Source organism: Mus caroli, chromosome 9 (genome assembly GCF_900094665.2).
Source record: "Mus caroli chromosome 9, CAROLI_EIJ_v1.1, whole genome shotgun sequence".
Classification (NCBI taxonomy): Eukaryota; Metazoa; Chordata; class Mammalia; order Rodentia; family Muridae; genus Mus; species Mus caroli.
Genome location: NC_034578.1, coordinates 84,348,448 through 84,355,857, shown reverse-complemented (window position 1 = coordinate 84,355,857; position 7,410 = coordinate 84,348,448).

Genomic DNA, 7,410 nt, shown 5'->3' with positions numbered 1-7,410 from the left:
CAGCCAATTGTTCACATGTTATCTTAAAAGCTTAGTCAAGTTTATTATCATCCTAGACATTGAGCACAGAAGTTAGGTCTTTCTTCCTTCCAGCTCCATGCTCCAAGAAATGAGACACAGACCCAAAATGTATTTACAAATACTTTGGTCAGATAGCTAGGCCCTTTTATGACTAGATCATAACTTAAAATAACCCATTTATTCTAATCTACATTCTGCCATGTGGCTGGTGACCTGTGCTCAGATACGATGCATCTCTCTCGTCATGTCTTCCTGGATGAATCTCCCCGATCTACCCACTATTCCAGAATCCTTTCTGCCTACAGGATGTTCTACCTCCTATGCCCTGCCTAAAATATCAAATTTATTACTATCAACTAAATACANTATCAAATTTATTACTGACAGGTGTCACATCCATACAGATACAGGATGCTTTCTTTATCACCAAGAACCTTCATTCATCCCCCTTCAGCTTTGGTTAGATTATGTCCGTTCAGTATTCTAGGTGTCTTGTATCCATCCCCTAACCAATGATGTCATCCATCTCTTTGAACTACTCCTTGAGCATCTGGCTTTCAGTCTTCCCCTTGTTCCTAAATTTTCCTTTTGTCAAAAGGACTCTGTGTATAACAATGACCGAGCTTCAGAAGTCACAGATTTCTTTCACTCTGTTTGTAGCTCATTGTCAGGGTACATTCTGTATCGAATCCTTGCTTGAGCCTTGTTCTAACTCTGAAATCTTAAACTTCACTACACTGATCTCCAATTAAAACCTTCCACTCTGTTGGTTCCCTCCTTGTTCTGCTGTCGTTACCTCTTCCCTTCTGCCTCAGGATCTTNTGGTGTCAGTGGCCACTTTTCTAACATGAGGCTGTCCTCTTGGCTTTTAATATTTTATACTCAGCAGAATCTACACATGCAGAACATTTACTTAAACCTGTAACTGGGATCTAGATCCATTGACTCTCTAGAACTGTGTTGGAAATGTGCCCCAGCTCTGTGTGGATTAACAAATCCAAAGAGTTTTTGTCAGCCAATATTTCTTGATCTTTCTGTGGCTTTTCCCTCTCTTCACATCCCTCTTCCTCAAGTTCTTTGTCACATTCTCCCTTGTCTCTCTAATATCATCTTCCTACCCATCTTTACATATTTGTATTCTCAGGAGACTGTCTTCAGCTTATTTTCTCCATGGCTGTCCCATTGCTTCAGTGGGTTCATAAATTATTCACTCACTGATGACCTCCAAATGCCTGCTGTATGGACTTCTCCCCTGAGCTCGGGATTTTTGCAAACTAGTATTCTCTATGTTTTGTCACAAGAAATTCAAACCCAACAAATCCATAATTGAATCTATCTCTTCCTTCAAGTCTTATTTCTCTCATTTATTGNAAGTTTGTTAGAATAAGTATTTATTCACATGTGCCTGTGTGACTATCTATAGGCTCATCACATTCACAGTGCTACACATTGTCATCTGTGGAGTTCAGAGGACAACTTGTAGGAGCTGCTTCTCTCCTACCATCGTGTGGATTGAACTCAGGTAGTTTGGTGAAGCAGCAAGCTCTCTATCCACTGAGCCATATAACTGACCCCTGTATTTTTGTTTTTAATGACCTATGTTCTATACAATAAATCACTCCAAAGATGCAAGACTTTTCAAAGACAAACTACTTTCTCATTTCCCTCATTGAGTTGTCAGTTTTCCTGCTGAAGGGACATCTCATATTGTCCCCCTGCATTCTCACCACTGTGTTGTACAATTCCACTGTCTCTTGGAGTGGAGTGACCACAGCAAGCTGATCTCTGCCCACTAGGCCCTTCCAGTCCATTCTCTTCACAGTAGTCTGAGCAATTTTTTTTAACAAAAATATTATCTGTGTGACTCCCATGGTATATGAAAATCACCTAGGCAGGTATTTTTAAAGCATCACCCAAGCAAACCTAAATTGAATATTTCTGGAGTAAAATTAGGGTATTATTGGTTTGTTTTTATCTTTCTGAGTCCCAAGTGATTCTATCAAATGATTGATAAGAATAACTATTTTGAAGATGAAATTTAGATCCACAAAGCTCTATTGACTGGCTCAATTATTCTGGCATCTATTACACAGCTGTACAAAGTAGTCTAATTCCCTTTTCCACTGCCTTTGCCAGTATCACTCCCCATGTCTAGAACTTGTCTGCATGAAGCTACTGACTTTTTTGTTAGATATATCATGTTGCCTGTTATGAGTTGCATTTTGTCTCCAATACTCATAGAGTAAATAAAACAGACCTCAGTACCTTGAAATATATTTCGAGATAAACTCTTTAAAGGGATAATTAGCACAGAATGAAGCTATAAGGGTAGATGCTAACACAATANAAGTATCATCATTACAAGAGGGAAAACTAAAACACAGATATAAGCATATACAGATGAGGAACCACATCTAAGGAAGGTACCATCTGAAAGCCAAGGAGAAAGATCTCCAGACNAGATCTTTGTTTGTAAGGTAAGTTTGACTTGTCCTTAAACTGTTATGAAATAGACTTCTTTAAGCCACCAAATCTGTGGAACTTTGTCACAGTAGCCTTAGCAGACTTGCTATATTCATTTCCATGGAATCAATTTAATCCCCTAGCTTCAGGGCTCAGGGAAGCACTAAATATCCCAGCAAGAGCACATACTGAAGGGAATCTATTCACCTGAGAAATGCTCAAAGCAAAATAAGAGCAAAGGAGGAATCCCATGATTCCATGCAAGGCCTGCCCCCAGCTCCCATACTGGGCTTCGGATCTTAAAATTTCTATCATCTACTCATCCTTTCACACTGAGGGATAAGAGTTTAGTGGACATTCAATGACAGCAACCCATACATTAAATTCCAAACACTATCCACACTAGATAGCACATACTGATAGACTCAAGCATATTATGTAAAACTCTAGAGCTGTAAAGAAAGCAGGAGAAAAATCTTTGTAACCTTGGGTTAGCATGANACAACACTAACTAGGTACTACATATTACTATTCGGCTTTATTCTTCATAACACATTGAACCAAATAAATGACTCAGTGTACTTCTCAGTGTTTCTATTTTCTATAGTTAATGTCTTTTTAAATGTTTAATTCATGTGTCTGTGAGTTAGAAACAATTCCTACCTTACNGTGTTATTTTTGCTCAGGATGTGTCTTTTGCATAATAGACACTAACATAACACTACACACAAAGTAGATGCTTAATAAATCATTAGCCTATGACTCACACATTACCGTTTTCTGTATTAAGTGTTCAGTGTGCTATTTAGNTGGTCCATTGCTCCCTGATGGTTTACTGCTAATTGGTGCTGAGGCTCTCCAATTACAGCCTTCCCTGTCAGGCTATTATTTTCTTTTGTTTACAAGCATTTAGCCTTGTTTTCCAGCCAAGTGCAGCTCTTCTGATCTGCAAAGATTTAAATTCATTTTGTCATCAAAACCTCAGGAGACCATATCATGTACTTTACTAAAATTCCAATACAACATCTGTTGNATCTTCCAGTTTCATCCAGAATGGAGCTATTAGGCTTATGTGGTTTGGTTTCTTTATAAACCCTACTACATGTATCAGCAATAATCCAGGTATCGGATTAAGCTTTCATTTAACAGCATACATTCCTGTTTTCCCCCTACCTTGATAGAAAAAAAAAAGTCCATTTAAATGGGTTAACATAAAATGAATTATATTAGCATGCTGAAGAGATTGCTCAGGGTCAAGAGAGCTCACTACCTTTGCAGAGGGCCTGGGTTCTCAACACTGGCCCAGCGGCTCACAACTCCAGCTCCAGGGGATCCAATGCCCTCTTCTGAATCCCTTGGGTTCTTGCATGCACGAGGTGCACAATGGACTCAGGAACACACACACACACACACACACACAAATAAATAAACAAATAGATAAACATTTAAAAACATTATAATTTCTATAATTTTGATAAAGTACTATTAGTTCACTTCAATAACTTTTTTAAAAATCCAGAGAGGTATGAANAAAACCAATGCCTGCACTCTCATTGCAGCCTGATAGGTCACCTTGTATTTTACTCACAAATTTCTCCTCCAGAAGTTCATAGACATTTAGTTGTATGCAGATTCCTCTTCTACAAAATAATAAGTTTTATACATACTTAATGATTGCTGTTTTGTGACCTTTAGAATTTGTTTTTCCCCAATTTTCCACAATAAAAAAANTTCTATATAAGGCAGCAAACATTTTGCCTCTTAAGTAGAGCATAAACCTAAATCTTAATGCAACATCTAACATAAGCACATTTTGTAGGTTGGGCAACTTCAAAAGACTCGAAGACTCATTATATATTTTAAACTGAAATACAATTTGGGGGAATGTTTCTTAATTTTTGAAAGATTCTGCTTTTCATTAGGAACTGTCTTTGAACGTCTTCATTATGTCTTAATGACTCTCAATCTCTATTGGCTTTCAGTTGCTCTGCATCCCTAAATGGTAATAAATAATAGAAGATTTAGAATTGGATGACATAAGAAACAATTTTGCTTTCACTATCTTTTCCATGAACTAAGTCACACTAATTTTCCTTCCTTCTAATACCAAAGACCCTCTTAATCTTTAGCAACAGCTCATCCATATTTGATTTGACTTTAATCTTCAAATGGCTCCTCCAATCCTCATTCCCCAAAGCTTTTGTTAATGAGTCTTTACTATGCTGAACATGATTATTCATCCTTGATAGAGGCTTTCCTCATATTTTCAGTAAATGCCAGTGAGGCTGAAGGAGTGCAGATGCTGTTTATAAGGAAGATGACTAATGTGTACATCTGAGGCATTCGTAGGGGGTTGTGTTTTAGCTTTGGGGGAGGTTAGGGAGCCCAGGCAAAGATGGGTGGTTCCAATCTTCTAGGAGGTTCTGCCACATGAAAGATACAGCATGTCTACTTTGCAAGAGAAAAGGTGAGTCCACTTTCCCAATCAAGAGTTTTGCGGCATGTCCACNAGATATGCCATTACTATATCTGTACCTTCCAATGCAGCAGTGTTCCCCACCATAGGACATGTCTGGACTCCTTCACGTCTCATTCCAGCTTCAAGGCTCTNCCTGGATGTTAAAATTTTTGAGTTCAGAGAGTAACTTTTGTACTTTTCTATGTATCCTATGCCTAACCCAATACTCACTTTCCAATGCTTGGATCAAAATGAACAATCATATAGAATATCACCTCCCTTTCTTCCATCCCCCAGAAACTATTGAAAATAATTCTATTTGATTTCAAAATGATCAACAATCCAGTGTTGTGATCAAGGTTGTGGATTTGGGAGACAGTTGATCTAGAGGAAGGTTCCTCGTTCACCGCTTGCCTGCTTTGTGAAACTGGCTGCAAACTGACTACATACTGCCTTCAGATTTTTATCCACAATGTGGAAGTGATCCTGGTACATACAACATAAGATTAGAATTGTTCATTTTCAGTAGAGTATAGTACATCCCCAGTAAACGTTAACAGCAACTGCTAGTACAGACAGTCTACAATTCAGCATATGGAACATTCTTCTATCTTGGAGTACATCCAACATAAATCTATGTTGTTTCAATATGGGGTAAAGAAGAACACATATTGAAAGTCAGGACTATTTCTGGGAATATAAATTATAATCTAAAAGTAAATGTTGAGGAGGTTTTTATTTTTTATGTAAGAAAACTAAGAGAAATTGCACACGATAAAACTTAACACTACTAGTTCTCGTTGGATTCAATTCTACCTGAGTTTTGATGTTTCTTTCATTGTATCTGAAGCTAAAGTGTTACTTCCACAACTTGACTAGGGATTCCCTGATGCCAAATCTGGGTCATAGAGTTTTTGGTTAATAAAGTAAAAACTGACCTGGTCTGTAGATCCTCTCATAACTACAGTATATATTGCTATATTGGGTGTATTTAATTTGAAAAAAATCTACTCAAAGGAGATATATAATATCATGATAACCTCACCATTATTTTTTACCTAAAATGAGTCAGTACCAGACATAGGACTCCACTAGAACAGCCCAGGATCTTCCCATGAAAGGAAAAGCTTTTCTGCCTCTTTGCTTGCACTTTCTACTTTCTTTACCTGGAGGCATCACTAGAGTTAGCTTTTAAAATCTTCACACATGAAACTCAAGAAGAATGAATACTGAAGTGTGGACACTATGCCCCTCCTTAGAATTGGGAACAGAACACCNATGGAAGGAGTTACAGAGACAAAGTTTGGAGCTGTGACGAACGGATGGACCATTTAGAGACTGCCATATCCAGAGATCCATCCCATGATCAGCATCCAAACGCTGACAGCATTGCATACACTAGCAAGATTTTGCTGAAAGGACCCAGATAGAGCTGTCTCTTGTGAGACTATGTTGGGGCCTGGCAAACACAGAAGTGGATGCTCTTAGTCAACTAGTGAATGGATCACAGGGCTCCCAATGGAGGAGCTGGAGAAAGTAGCCAAGGAGCTGAAGGGATCGCAACCCTATGGGTGGAACAACATTATGAACTAACCAGTACCCCGAAGCTCTTGACTCTAGCTGCATATGTATCAAAAGATGGCCTAGTCGGCCATCACTGGAAAGAGAGGCCCATTGGACATGCAAACTTTATATGCCCCAGTACAGGGGAACGCCAGGGCCAAAACAATGGGAATGGGTGGGTAGGGAAGTAGGGGGGAGGGTATGGGGGACTTTTGGGATAGCATTGGAAATGTAATTGAGGAAAAGATGTAATAAAAAAAAATCTTCACATATTAGGTGTGTGTGGTGGTACAGCCATTGTAATCTCAGCACTGGGGAAAGGGGAAGGAGGCTCANGAGTTCAAAGTTATCCTTAGCTGCAGAGCAGGTTTGAAGTCAGCTGGGACTAAATGAATCCCTGTTAAAAGTAAATTAAAAAGTCAGTGTCATTTATTGAATATGCCATTGGTTGTAAATACTGGAACAGCTGCCAGTGAATTCTGTGTCCTTTGCTCCAAAGTAAGTTCTGAAGACCCAGAGTCATGTTCAGGTAATTTTCAGAGTCCTATTACAAGGCAGGGGTAGGACATCTTCTAGAGCCTTTTCCAATCTTCCATAGGGGCAGAGCTTGGAGACCACTCTAGAGATAAGGAATTTCACGTGTAAAAAAGTCCTGTAAATATCAAAGAAGGTCTTCCTTTATAATTTTAACAACTTTCTTTTTTTACTAGTAAGTCTGTGATGGCTTGAATGCGAATGGTTCCCATGGACTTATATATTTGAGTACTTGGCCCCAGTTGGTGGAAGTATTTGGGAAGGATTAGGAGGTGTGGCCTTGCTGGAAGAGGCCTTGTCACTGGGAGTAGAATTTGATGTTGTCATTTCCAGTGTGTTCTCTACTTCTTCATTGTTTGTAGATGATGATC